A 15,635-nucleotide genomic window follows, 5' to 3' on the forward strand; every position below is an offset into this window, starting at 1 on the left:
AGGTACCATAAGGCCACAATTGGGTCACCCACAGTTAGGTCTTTGTGCTGGATTTTCAGAAATTGCCCTATTGGGCTGAGAGGAAATGGATTATTTTTGCCTGTAGGACTATAACAGTGCTGATTTCTATATGAGTGCAATCTCATCTTGTTTCCATGTTCATCTTTCCTTTTCCCCTTTCCCCATATGAACAAGAATGCAGACACCCATACACACACACACCAATGGGACATGGTGTGAGGAAATGTGGAATGTGCCTCTTCTTCCAGGACACATTATGGGAGCTCTGATGTGGGCAGTGGAGTATGTGCTGTATCTTGGTGTGGGCACACCAGATGAGGTCTCTGAAAGCTGCATCCCAACTTGGGATCCCTGGTGTAAGAGACTGCCTTGCACTGTCCTCCAGCACAGGGCCTGGGCATAAAGCCATCCTTTATCTCAAGCAGGCTGAAGCATATGTGAGCCTAATTTTTGCCAAAGCTACACTTTCTTTTCTATATGAATGCAGCAAGTGGCAAATTCAGGCAGGATGTTCTGCCCTAGGTGTGAGAAGATCCTGTGGTTTCCCATTTCTCTGCTACTGTGCCTCAGCTGAGCACTGTGTACATGAAATCTCCACTGGTTGGATGGTAAAATGGAAGCACAGAGAAGCGATAAGGAACAATGCAAGCGGATTCAAAAGGGATTTGGATCATTTAGTTGATGAGCCAGCAGATGGCAAATGCTGCTTGGTGTAGAAAATGAAAAGTAATTAGTCTGGGAACAAAGAGCAAATGTAGGCAATGGGTGTTACATTCAACACACTGATCAGAGAGAGAAAGGGGTTACTGTGGAAAAAAAGCACATAGGAAACGTCACTTCAGTGCACAGCTGCAATAAAAAAGGCAAACAAGACACTAGACCAATGGAACAGTGAGCTATAATGCACCACCAAAGAGGCAATACAGTCCTCTGGAAGATGGTTATTGGGCCCCAGACTACTGCATGGAGCATGGGTCACTGTCTCAGGAAGGTTATGTTTGGAGAAGGGTGCTTTATAAAGCAACTAAACTCTTAATGGTTTCAATGATTTCAGTTACCTGAGGCAAAGTTAAGAGGATCATTCTGAGGGGTCAAAAGAGACCTTAAAGAGATTTTAAAATTACAGTAATGATCAGTGCAGTTACCAGAAAATACTTGTAGTAATACAAGATTATAAAAATTAAGGAAGTGGTACTGAGCAGATAGCAGAAACTTCACAAACTGCTGCACAAGAAAAGGACAGTTACTTTGGCTATGGTGAAATACAGCTTCAGGAACACACAACTCAGTCAAGTGAAAGATGCACAATTATAGTACATGGAGGTGTCCTGTGGAACGAGCAGGAGGACAAATAAAGACACCAATAAAAGTAGGAAAATCATGTAAGGAAAGAATCCCTCTCAGGGTTCCAGGGTTTGTTTTTATTTGAATTCTGTTTGTGCAGATTCCTAAGCTGTACCTATGCCTGCTAATAGAATGGACAACCTTTGCACACAAGCTATGTGGGTTCCCCCAAACCACGTTCAAAGAGGAGAACATGGTAGGGGGAAGGTAAATGTTGCCCTGTCTTCTTTCAGGTCCAGTTAAGATAGAGATTGTTGGGCTGCTACTTGCAAAAAGTTGGGACAGCAACAGGCTGAATTTGAGGTCAACAGGTAGTTGGCCAGGCTAGGGAAGTAAGGAAAAACTGGAAGCAAGCAAAAGTGCAGAAGGGGAGGTAAGAGCTAAGACCACAATTAGATAGGTTTCAGGTGGCTGTGCCTGTCTAGGAAACTAACTATGCCTAGAAAAATAGTGCCTGATTGGGCAGGCATTAGAGAGGCACTTGAAGTAAATTTACTGACATGTGCTGTGGTGCAAATACTGCAGCCACTGCAGCAGGAGTTGGATGGAGCCTGCATATCCTGCTTAGCCCTAAGGTCCTGAAGCTGGTAGATGTGATTTAGAGCATGCAGATTAACTGCATGGACATTGACAGGAAGCCTGGGCTCCTTTCATATAGCACCATGGCCAGAGAAGACAGTATTTGCGGTATATTGTCAGGAAATTGGAGGTTCCTTCACACAAGACTCCCAACAGAGAGCTTGCTACTGGATTAAGTTTAGGTCTTGATCAAGTTTTGCCTCTTCTGTAAGAGGGAATGCAAGACAGTGGGAAGGAGCTGACAAGCCTGAGCTTGTCTCTGGGGTTAGGTGAGGGAGGTTGCAAATGCTGTTGCTCCATGTCTACAAGGCTGCAGCTCCAGAGTTGTAGCCACATTGTGATAAAGGAAATTGAGATAAAAACACCTTGTACTGATTAACTGCAGGTGGTGTCACGGCTGTATCGAAAAGCAGAGGGTTTGAATTTGCTGACATTATTGCAGCCACACAAAGCTATTCAGTGCCTCTAAGGCTTATGTGGAAGTGGGAAAACAGAAATTGTGTAGTTCATGCAGACTGATGTTCTGGCCTAAAGAGAACAGCATCAGCTTCTTGCAAAAAAGACAGAAGGACCTCCGAGAAAGATGTGAAATAATCTACCCTTATAGAAACCTAATTTTAATTCTCCTGTAGTCGGGTGGTGGCTTGAATTCTGAAAGCTTGTCTTTTTACCTTTTCCAAAGTTTAGCATAATTGTTCTGACTGGATATTCCTGTGTTCCATATAGCCATCCAATCCTTCTTTGAATCCCACACAGTTCTTGACCTCAGTACTTCCTGTGGTGATATCTTCCACTGTCCAATTACACATTATGTGAAAGAGAATTTCATTTGATCAGCTTTGAATGCATGAGGTCTTCATTTCATTGAATGTTCCTTTATTCTTGTGTTATGAAGCAAGTTAGAGAAAAATGTCAGATATTTCTTCTCTAGAGTGTTTGGTATTTTATCTTACTGTGTGCCTTCCTATCTGCCTCTTTTCTGAAATAAACAAATCTCATTCCTTTCAGTCTCTTCTGGTGATAGTCTCTGCCTCTACCTTTACACCCTCTGACCCCCCAACCTACTCATTCTCATTTTCACTCTCTGACCTCCATTTGTCTCTGCAGGGTTTTCTAGAGTTTGGGTAGAGGCATGGACGGTATGCCAGAGGAGAATTCAGTGCTGCTGAGTAGCTGAATATCTTGTTAGCTGTGTGGTTTGCAGCTGTACCCTGGTCTGTACCAAGACAACTGTCTTGGTTGAGCTGTCTGTACTGTTTTTTAGGCTGTTAGTGCTGAGCTCAGCACCTCAGACCTTAATTACTGTAACCATCTCCTCTCTGGCATCTCTAGCATTCATGCTGTCTCATTTCATTTCATTTGGCAGATACCTTGCCACCCAGGAAGGCTGCATTATCCAGTAACCTGACCCTATCTCCCCTTCCTAAACCCTTTTTTTCCTACTACTTCAAGAAGAATGTTCTAACCCTTATTTGAAAAAGCCTTTTCTATACTTCCTTTTTCTGTCTGGTTTTATGCCATCCTTAAGCTATTTGTGACTTCCTTTTCATGTGTTAGTAGATTTGACATGCATTACCCCGCTGTCCATGCTGTCTCCACAGTAAGAGCTTTTCCATGCCAATCTACATTTCCTGTTATTACCTATTTGTAGTAATTCAGAACATCACAAAAGTCTAGTTTTCTGGTAATACGTCCAAGAAAATGCAGTGAAGGGTAGTAAGGCGGGATCATCTGGAATTCCATGCTATGCCTGTGAGATGTACCTAGATCTGAGAGCACAAGCAGCTCTATGAAGGTGGACCTCCCCTTGATATTTAGCAGAAGGTGTATCCTTTCCAACCCACTCAGCCAAGGTTGGTGTTGAGGTGTTGCTGCATGAAATTGTAGCTCAGTCAAAGCAAATTTGTGTCTTCCATGTCAAAAGAACCACAACTGCTTCACCTTAGATATGATTGTATGTGCTAAATGCTCTGGTGTTGAGGCACTCATTTTCTGGCTGTGCTTTCTTGCTTGTGGGAATTGCTTCTTGGAAAGTCAAAGATGATTCATGCAGCATTAGACAGTGACCTCCAGGGCTGTCAGGGGAGTCAGGCACTAAAATGCATCTCAGTTAAATAGATTATCTTCCTGCCCTGTTATGACAGCGCATAAAGCTTTCTTAGAGTTTTGGAGTTGAAGGTGCCTCTCCCATGGAGCTCTTGTGGGCCATAGTTTTTTGTATGGGGTCTCTGTTTGCATAGTTCTGTCTTCTACAACTAAAACTCCAAACATTCTGGAAGCAGAAAGAGGAATTGACTTTCAAATGTTTCTTATTTTTTGAGTCTACTTCGTACTACAGTGCTCTTTTGCTGTGTTGGCTAGATAAACAAAGGTGTCTTTCATATTAATACATAAATTTGAAAATTAATAAGTTCTCACAGGTAGAAAGTTGTGAGTGAATTGGAACTTGACTGAATGGTGTTCAGGAGAAATCTGAAGAATATTATCTGGGAAAATGCTGCTGAGGTGCTTCACTGCTGAGGTTAGGATACTTTGTGCTGAAATCCACAAAGCTTTTGTTTCTGTGATCTTGTTCAAAAAGGAGCTGTAGTGGAATTAGGATCTGTCCAGGTTATTTTAGAGAGGGGAATTAGGATGGTGGACAATTTACAGCACTGCTTAAAATTAGGAAGCCACCTGTTAGTGCAATCTTTTTCTTACTTCAGTAATACTTTAATAAATGCAATGTAGTCCAAATGTCATCTCTTCATTATGAGCCTGTTGTGCCTGACCCACATGTTTTAAATTGGCACTGGTAACACAATGGAAAGGTGAATGGAACAGCTGAACTGAAGAAGTAAACCCAGTTGGGTCACTTCTGTTTCTTTAGTGTAAAATTTTCAGAAAGCATGTGTGATAAACGTATAATCAAAAGAGAATTTTGGATTGCTTTCAGGGTTCCAACTGCCTTCCATCATCGCAAAGCACCTATTCATGCTTTTACAGGGGCTTTATGAAAGCATATGAAGTGGGTAGCGATTTACCCCTGTCTTATGCTTGGAAACAGACAGGACAGCTTTATCATCTTCTTGTGGCTTTGTCTGGATGATGATGATGATTTTTGTGAGCCTGATCTAAAGCAGCCAATACAAAATAAATTTTAATGTATACCTCATTTACAGTGCTTAAGCTTAAATCCTCCACTCTTACAATGTTTTAGCTCAAATAACTTCATACACAGCAAAGAATACCTTGTTTTGATTAGAAACTATTAGCTCAAGCTAGTTAGAGGACCTAAGTCTAAATATTTAAATCCCTACTGGTCAAAATTTATGTTCTGATGAAACAAGTTATGTCTGCCTCATCTAAACCTATTTTTAAGCTTTTAGTCCATTCTGCATCGTGAAGAGAGCTATAAAAACAATTCACTGAATGCAGATTAACCAGGTTGCCTTCACTTGCAGAGTTTGTATTTTGTATCCTTGAAGTTTAAAGAACTTTTATCAATCTTAGCTTCCTCTTTTTTTTCTTTTTCTGGTTCATCAGTGAGGATGCCACTAAGTACTACTCTGTTAATCACATTAAAGGACCATTAAGCCTAGTTAATTTTTTTTCTGTTACTTCTAGTATTCAACATGCAAGAATGACATAAAGATGGATCACACATGCTGTGGTGGAACAGATCCCAGGTCCTTGGCAGAGGGCTGTGTGGCTGGTGTTGGGACTGCAGAGCCTGTCTTGGGAGTGGGAGTTTCTACTGATTTGATTTTCTGTGCTCATTTTTCAAACACGAGTATTATAGATAAGTACTTGATCCCAATGGGCAGCTTGGAGTGGCATCTCTTCCTGAGAGAGGGCTTGTTTGTGTAAAGGCTTGCTTTCAGGAACTTTTTTGTAACAAAAAACCTGCTGTATTGGCCTGCAAAGAAAACCCCAGAACAAACAAACGAAAACTCCCAACCTGGAACTATTGCCTGGCTCACTTGTTTCCTAAGAGGTTTGCTTGGCACCCTGAAGAACACCTGTAGGAATGTACTTTTCTTAATCCAGCTGGATGGAAGGTCTTGTCTGGGGCCCTGCATCACGAGCTGATGATTTTAAAGGGACTGGAGATTATTGCCCTACTTAGGCACTTCTGTTTACTGCTGGATTCAGGAGCTCTTCCCTCAAGTGAAGGCTCATTCAAGTCATCCAGATCCCAGGCACCTGAAATGATGTGTCTTCTAACAATGCCTAAACCATTAGGCAGACATGGCTGCAAATGCTTGGTTTTAGTACTTTTGGAGAAGCAGTGAAAGGGCTGGGAAATATCTCTCAGGGAAATCTTTTAAAGATGGGTATCCTTTCCCTAGTGGCTTTCAAAATAGATATACTCTTTGTGCTTAGTGTTCATTCTCCTGCTTACCTGCAGGGATTTGTAAATCATAAGCAGTCCAGAGTACTGTGTGAGTAATATTTTTTTTTTCTAGGGAGCAGCAAAAAAGGAAAACAAAGATCTGTATCTATGGAACTGTGTTCCCCATTATTTTAAACTGCATGTAGGCATATGTGTTCTCAAGTCACAGTTCTTGACACATGTAACCTTAGCTTCTTACAGCTGATTTGTAACATTGGTGTTTGAAAAATGACTACAGAATATCAAATCAATTTGAATTCACACTTGTCAGGAGTTGCATAAATGGTCCTAGGAGACACTGTAACAGTACATCTCTACTGATTTGTAATTCCTCATAGGACAGGGGATTTCAAGCTAATAATCTCTATCCAGGCAGTTGTGTGGCCTGGCTTTCATTTTTAAGAACATTGAAATGTGCTGCTGGTTCCTGTTTTTAAATTAAAGAAAATTAAGAATCATGTTATTATGAATGGGAGCTTGATGCAAGTGTGGAAGTATGATGACAGGACCTGCATTTCAGCAGGACTTGTTGCAATGTTTCCTTTTGTGTCTTGTCTTGTGGCTTGCATGCTCAGTGAACAAGATCACAGACTAAATTATTTCAGAATAGCAAATACTACTGTCTGTGTCTATATTCCTCAAATTAGGATCAGAAACTCCCCTAAAATGGAAAGTTTCCCCTGCTTTTTCCCCTTTCAGAACACATACTCCATCTTCAGGTTTTGAGTTTTCTTCTTTTTTTTTTCTTTTTTTTTTTTTTTTTTTCTCTGTATGACTGCACTTGGTTTTGATGCCATTCAAAGTGAAACACTGGGGCAGAATTCTTAGCAAATAAGAGTTGAAGAGCTGTGGTAAATTCTTCATTGCTCTTGTCTTTAAATCAAGATTGGGTGCCTTAATAAAAGGTTAGGCTTCTCTTCATCAAGTTATTAGCCTTTCATAAAGAAATCCCTTGATGAAATGTTATGGCCTATGTTTTCCTGGGAAGTAAGACTAGATCATTGTAATGGGCCCTCCAGGTCTTTAGCTCAGCAGTGCCTGATTTCTTTCCTGACCTTGAATTACAGTGAGAAGAGGAAATTTAAGAGGAACAAGTCAGGAAGCAAAATTCTGCATATTCTGAATATTTGTCAGGATTACCAGCCAAATGCTGAGGTGTTCAGAGGAAGAAGCAGTGCTAAAACAAGGAGCTCCATTAACTGGCAGAAGTTAATGAACCTGTATCTGGTTTGTAGGACTGGTGTGGGAGATAGCAGTGGGTTGACTTTGAGCCTTAATGGGCTTGGAAACACAGCTGTGTGGAACTCTCCATCTGTGTGTGGTTCATCAGATCCTCAGCTGCTGCAGGTGGTGCCTAGGGAGCTGATCTCCCATCCTTTGATGCTGCAGGCAGTGCGTGGGGAGACCATTCTTAGCCTGTTTTCCAGTCCCAGCAGCAGTCTCCTGGCAGTGATCAGGAGCAGCAATGCCACATGTCAGCCAGTCATGAGTCATATTCCCTTCCTGAAATCCATTCCCCACCCTCAGGACCAAAGCTCTCCATCTACGTGCTTCAGCTTGTGATGATTACAGCCCATTGAATGCACAGGATTGTGTGTGGTGGTAACTCATTGAAGTGCAGAACACTGTCTGGTCGTTTTTTCTGTGCTGCACCTGAGATGTTCCACCAGTACCTGCCCTGGCTGTCAGATGCTGCCTGTAAAAATACATCTTCCCCAGTAAGAAGTAGGAAAATGTCCAGCCCCTGACTCCAAAGATACTGATTAAGCAGAAAAGAAACACAAGACTCCACGACTTGCAAAATGGCCGTGTTAAAACAGCAGCATTTAGATTTTGGCCTAAGTATGGAATAAGTACTCCTAAGAGATGGCAATCCTGTGTGGGAAGAAGCCATAGGAATTGGGAAATAGTTGGCAAACATCATGTCTGTGTGTGAGGACAGGAGAAGGCAGGCTGGAGAGTGACTTGTATTTCTTGTGGTTTTATTATAACAGTGGCTGTAAATTGTGAACTGCTGCTCTGCAACTACTGAAATTCTGGCTGACTCTGGCACTACTTACAGACATTACTGGTCTTAAGTACAGAGGCTTGTTTCCTACATCTGCATAAATGAAAGTACAGATTGGTGATGTGCTTACCTGGTACCTCACTAAAATGTAGCAGTGACTGCTCTCCTTTTCCCAGAGAGCTGCGTCTTTTCACATTTTTTTTTCTGCCAGACACTCCATTTAAAACTGGTGATCTGTTACTGAGATCTGCTGTAATGAAAGAGCCTTTCCTTCTTCCTTTTACAAAGCTTTCATGAGCTCACCCACGAAGGAAGTGTGGGTGAGGGTAGGTGACTTAGTCAGGAACGCAGGTAACTGTGATGGGATTCAAAAGCTGTGACACAAAACCAGGCAACTGCTTCCCTTGGAAAAAGGTTTAAGAAAGAGACAGATGAGGCATAATTGAGACAGAAGGATGTTGATTTCATGGTTTATTGTCACATTAAAAAAGTAATATTACTGATGAATTAATATTTGCTTTTTAATATAAAAGTGCTTATTCTTACAAATCCTTAAGGCTCATTCTGTTACATTACAGTAGGATTTTTCACCATCCCAGAAACTGTGCTACATGAGTTATACATGAACTGTGGACATAGCAAGATCTCCAAACAGTAAAACAAGTAATTAGTAATTTCATTGCCTTCGTACGCATTATCCTGTTTAACTGCGTAACATCATTTAACATGAAAATAAACAAAAGCAACATTTTCTTTTATTAGTTTGGCTTGGAACTGATCCCCAAAATATTTCTATTTTTCTTGAGTGAATGGAACAAATACAATTGGTTTTAAATCCCAAATTTTTACTTGGACAGCAGAAGGGAAGGAGTGAGACAGAGGAAAATTACAGATGTAGCATTTACCCTATGTTTCTCACTAAAGAGGAAAGGACTGACTACAAAGCACGAGTACTGTTTATATGCCATATATTTATTTTTGTAATGTTCCTATGTTATACTTAGGTAAATCTCCCACTGAAGCCAATGTGAGTTTTGCCTGAGGGAGAAATAAGACCAAGGCTCTCACGGGGGACATTTTACATTAAGTAGCTTATTAAATTTTTGTCTCACAATGGAAGAATGAAATAGGTGAAAGCTACTAAAGCTCTTGTTCATACTGATCACAAGTGGAATATGATTTCTGGCATATACTATGATACACAGATAATAGTATACCATATTTATTTGTAATCATAATCAGAGCTATATTATTGGATGGGCAGTGAATTTGCTATTTCTACTTAAATTTTAGATATTTATTTATTGTAAAAACTTTTTTTTTTTTCAATAATTGGGTCAAAATGCAGCAACTAAAAAAATACCTAATGCAAAAGATAAAAATAATTTAAAGTATTCTGGAGCAAGGGGGGAAATGCTAACCAATCTAATAAATAAGGCAGTTTAAAGCATTTGTGACTGCTACTGTGATATATGTACATACTTTACAGCATAAATTACTGTACAGAATACTCCGTTTATTAACCTGTGTAAACAGTATTGCCTGCTGTATGGGAACTTATTGTGGGATTATGGTCAGCAGAAAGATAAACTGCTGTAGCAGGGTGGGGGAGGCCTTGGGTAGCACATCCTTTGAGAGCAAAATGAGCGTTATTTTATGAGCTGCAAACAAAGCCATCTCAACTTGAATAATTTTACAAAAAATCTGCTGACATTTGTTGCTATAAACGAAATATGGAAATGAACCTCTGTGGTTTGTTACAAAAATAATTTGAGTCATAAACTGCTCTCTGCATACCTCACCTGGCCAGGGAACCTCACGAAGGAGTTCACTGTGTGAAAAGGGAGATGAGGAAGAGTTGCAATGCACCAGTACCTTGTTGTGTGTTGTCTGCACTGCCAGTCAACAGCTGATCCCACACTGGGATTGCCACGCTGCCTTTTCAGCCACTGGTGCTACGTGCAGCATGGGAGATGGGGAGGGAACCCTGTGATTGTTGCCACTGGCAGGAGAAGTAATGACAAATGTAAGCCTCCTGTTATTTTTCCCACCCTGTACTCTCTTCCCCACACATTTGTTTTCCTCACCCATCCACAGCGTGGTATGGTTTTGACTTCTGCATGGTGGCAGCTCCACAGAGAGTCTCTGTAGGATGCCTACCGCAACATGGCACTGGCCAGCAGACACCACTGCAGTCCAGGTTTCCATAAATAATATGCCCAGGAAGGCAGGGAGTTGCCAAAAGCAGTATGTGTGTGCAGCCACGATTTGTTACTCTGGCTATCGTCTCCATCTGCCACGGTCAGCATGGAACAATGCTCCTGCACAGGAGGACCAGGGATTACTGCCCAGAGAGCAATTCTCACACTGCCTGGCTCCTCTGCTTTGGCTCCTGCCCCTCCTGTTGCCATCCATGGAAAGAGACAATGGCACTGCAAGCCCACCTTGACCTGGCTGCTCTGGAGCTCCCAACACAGCCCTACTCTTTCTGCCTCCACCAACAGCAAGGGAAGGCAGCCCTAGGAGCTGCTGTGGGACTACTGGTATGCTGGCAGACCACAAGCTTTAGGTGCCCCTGTGTGGCCTACAGGCTGTTCATCATGGATAAAATTCCTGTTTTCACATAATGAATTGAAAAATGCTGTTGAATTTCCATAAAAAGAGTAATATTTGCCTCACTTAGGCTCACAGCCAATCTCATCTCTTTCATCATTACAGAAAAATGTTCTCCTGTTTAAAGGAGGCCAGCTCTACTTCCAGGCAACATAAAGAAAAAGTCCCTGCAAGTGTTTAGTAAACTGTAAAATGTATTTTCTTGATATTTCAGTAATCTTAATAGAAAAAGGTGCACATTCAGTTCTCAAGGATCTACTTTGGATTTAGACCTAGTAAATTATAGAGTGGTCAAGAGGTGGTCCAAGACTGAAACATATGCTTGAAACATCTGAGAAATAAATGTATTTGCCACATACCTATTTTCCTGCATATGTGCTCCCTCCCAACATGATCTCAGCCCCATCCTGCCTCAGTGCATCCTGAGATATTTACCAATTTCATCAAGCATTCCTGCCAGCAACAGGTATGACTGTAAACCTGGAGTGGGATTTATAGCACCTCTGTATCTGAGCTTGTTACCTAAACCCCCTTTTTAGCCAGTGGAGACAAACAAGCATTTTTAGGGTGAGATTCATTGCACTTATTTTAGACTGTATTTCAGTATTTACTGTACTTCAGTACAAGATGAGGTGATTTCCATCTTCTGTGTTTAAATCAGAATTTTTTTCTCCCTCATTCCACCTTCTTTTCCTATTTAACCCCAGTGAATTGTTACAAGGCTGACTGTATCCTCCATGGCCTAAAGAAGATCATTTTACAGGTGAGACCACCAGCTCCTGCTAGTTCTACTGCAGGGACAGCTGCACAGCTGCCTCACATGAGGTATTTGAGTCACCAGCACTGAGGGCTTTTGGTCCTTGGGTTGCAGGTCCCTCCTATTTGCCTTTCCCTGCAGAGAAGAGCTGTCAAAAGCTCTTCTTTTGCATGGACTCATCAGCACTCACTGTCCTTCCTTAAGAGGGAACCGAATTCTCTTGCTAGAAATAATGAGAGAAGGTGGATGCTAGTCCCACAGATGGGGTAGGAATGAGAAGAAAGCAGGAAGGTCCTGAACTCTTGGAGCAGCTCTGCACTGCCTTTCACCTTTTTCCTGTGGCTAGTTTCAACTCTACCTTGACCTGCATGTCACAAGCTGGGAGATGGAGTTGAGGAAGAAAATGTCTAGAACTGCAGGAAGGGACCTCGACATCCAGAGTGAACCTCATGAGGCCCAACAAGGTCAATTACATGGTCCTGTCCTTGTGTTTGTTCAAGCCCCAGCGTCAATACAGATGAAGGATGTACTGATTGAGAGCAGCCCTGCTGAGAAGGACCTGAGGGTGCTGGTGGATGAGCAGCTAGACATGAGCCAGCAATGTGCTCTTGCAACCCAGAAAGCAAAAAAGCATGACCAGCTGGTCAAGGGAGGTGATTCTCCCCTCTACTCTGCTTTTGTGAGGCCCCAATTGGAGTGCAGTGTCCAGCTCTGGGGTTTCCAGTACAGGAAAGACATGAACCTGTTGGAGCAGGTCCAGAGGAGGACGTGAAGGTGGTCAGAGGAATGGGGCACATCTCCTATGAAGACAGGCTGTGAGAGCTGGGGGTCACCCTGGAAAAGAGCAGGTTCTGGGGAGATCTTACTGTAGTCTTTCTGTACAAAAAAGGGGATTTATAAGAAAGATGGAGGAAGACTTTACTAGGGCCTGTAGTGACAGGACAAAGGAAAACAGTTTTCAACTGAAAGAGGGTAAATTTAGATTAGATCTAAGGAAGTAGTTCTTGACTGTGAGTGTGGTGAGACACAGGTTGCCCCAAGAAACTGTGGATGCCTCATCCCTGGAAGTGTTAAGGGCAGGCTGGATGAGACTTTGAACAACGGGTCTAGTGAAAGGTGTCCCTGGCCACTGCAGTGGGGTTGGAACTAGATGATCTTCAAGGTCCATTCCAACTCAAACCCTTCTATGAAAATCTAAACTGCAAAGGAAAATACGCTTTTTTAAACAGAGGTGTATTCCAAAATGGAAGTGAGAAAAAGAATAAGAAGGGCCTGTCCTTTGGTAAATATTATCTGTGTCTAGCTTGTTCTTGCAGGAAATGTTTTCTTTCATGTCTGTTGACAGGATGCGAATGCCATATGTAAGAATGCCAAGTGGAAGAGAAAAGGATAACTACTGCTAAGAAATGACTCATTAGTATTGACTGAATAACATGAACCACATTAGAAACATTTTGTTGATTTGACTGGTGTTTTGTCCTTGGTGAAGTGTTTTATTGGTAACTTTTAGGGGAAAAGTTCTTCCAGAACAGAGCTGGAAGTTTGCCCTAGGTATAATGGCTAACAACGGTGTGATTTGGGAAGGTCACTCCCTGAACATTGTCTTCCCAATTTATCTCTGACTTCACACTTTGGTTACTGGTAATGTGCATCCAAACCAGACACATATTTTGTCATGAGAGACTTTTAAAAAAATGTTTTGTTAAGCAAATAGTTCTCTGCAATGCACCATTCTAAAAGAAAATTTCCATTGATTTGAAGTTATGTGAAGCTGGATTTGGATTAATAAACAATTTGAACACTTCTGAGGCTGTTTTGAGGAACATACTTTGTAAAAATTTCTTTTGCAGAAATACAAAGTGACTGAAAGACATAAAAATATTTGAAATTCTTAGGATCCGTGCAGCACTTCGTTAATCTATGCTGTTTGTCCAATTGTGTACTGTTGTGATGCTTGCTCTCTGCCATGATCAAAGTCATAGATACTCTGGTAAGGCAATTTCACCTAGGCTGTGACACCTCTCAGTGCTAAGCACAAGTTTTATACACTCTGGTGCTTACACTGAGAGCTTACATAGTATTTAAGGATTTTGTGGGTCTTGTAGCTCTGGACTCAGGGGTGAAATTCATCTAGTGTACTTAGCAGTTTTTTCCATAGCTCTTCAACAGCACTTTCCTTCTGAGGATACAAAGTGATTTGCAAACATTAATTAATTCTCATAAAACCCTATGAGGCAGATGAATGTTAAGTATCCCTGTGTTAGTACATATGAGAAACATGAGACCCCAGTGCCTTATCATTCATGCTCTTCACTGTATTTGCTCCCAGAAATGACTAAGTGCCGTGAGACAGGAAACCCCCTTTCCCCCCCCAATTCTGTTGTTTTCCTTGGACCTTCTGGAATTCTTTGAGGGCAGCAGGGATAAGGCAGAGGTTACTTGAAGCAATAGCCCCAGCTGGGTCTCACCTATCTCACTGAGGAAAACCGTAGTCTTTTGAAAGACCAATGGATGCTCTAAATCTTAGTACTTTTCCTCTCTGTAGCTTTAGTCAGGTTAGCACAAACAGGACCTAAAATGACTTTCCCAACTTGTTGATTAACCTTAAGAGCAATTTACAGCATGGAGGCCAGTGATGCTGGAAGTGGGGGCTTGTCCTTTTTGAAGGCAAACAGCAGCTTTGTGAGAGAGAGTAAAGTAGCTAAATTTTCGTGCTAACAATATTGGCTGAGAGACATAGTTCCACATTTTTTTGAGTCATACTGGACATAAGATCATCCAAATGCTTTTCTGAATGCATTCTGACAAATTTATCTATGGTTACATGCCTTCCCAACCTTTGGTGCACAGCACATTATCTAATGTAACAGTTATAATACTGATCAGACCAACCAGGCATTTTTAAGACATGAAAACTAGACTAATTCTTTAGTTTCAAACACAGTGAGGTCAAATATGTGATGTAAATGATAACAAAAATATAACAAAATGATAGGCATGTTAGGTCTTTGCCAGACTTCTGTTGTTACCTTAAGAAGTCTGTATACTTCAGTCATTGTTTGTATTTCTATTATGCCAGGAGATTTTATTCTTTAGTTTGAGGATCCTCCCTGAATGGGGGAGGGAAATGTTGCCATCGCTGTGAACAAGAAATATTTCTTTCTGACATATTAAGCATTAAGAGGATTATGTAAAGACAAGGCATATTGCAGGAGATGTTCTTAATATAGCTTTTACCATGAACCCATGACCTGCCAAAAATTTAGGAGAGATAAAAAACCTATTGCTTTGACAATCTTTTCATTTAAAAAAAAATCATCTTGTAAAAAGATCAAGGAATTCATCCACTGTTATTTACATAAAATTCAAACCTTCTGCTTAAAATCATTTAATGTCACATCTGTGGGATATCTAGGCAGATGCCATTAATCCAAAGTCATTTTGCAAATTCCAATTTCATTTGGATTAAAACCTTCAACTTAGTGAATAGCACATACTGTACATGTGTTAAGGCTGGTGACTACTAAAGTCTCTTGGGTAGATAAACTAAGTACAGATTAGCCAGGTCTAAGTGTATGTCTTCATCTGGGGAAGAAAAGACATCCTGACATTTCAGATTTGAATCAGTAGCCATGAAAAATGGTTGAACATTTGTATTACAAAAGAGATACTATGGCACAGTCCCAAAGGTGCATTTCATATAAATTAATTAGCTACACAAATTATTTTGACAACAGCTACTGCACTTCTGAGGTGGTATGGCTGCTCAGTGATGAGTACTTGATGATCAATGGTAGGCACTAGTAATATCCTTCATGCTGAGAGACTTTTATTACTATTTAGATTTACAGTATATACATATGTGTTTGTATCTACACTTGGGGCTTGATCCTCTTAACCTCTTTACCTAAGCTCTTCTGTTCACTATAATCTCTTCC

Source organism: Catharus ustulatus, chromosome 2 (assembly GCF_009819885.2).
Source record: "Catharus ustulatus isolate bCatUst1 chromosome 2, bCatUst1.pri.v2, whole genome shotgun sequence".
Lineage (NCBI taxonomy): Eukaryota > Metazoa > Chordata > Aves > Passeriformes > Turdidae > Catharus > Catharus ustulatus.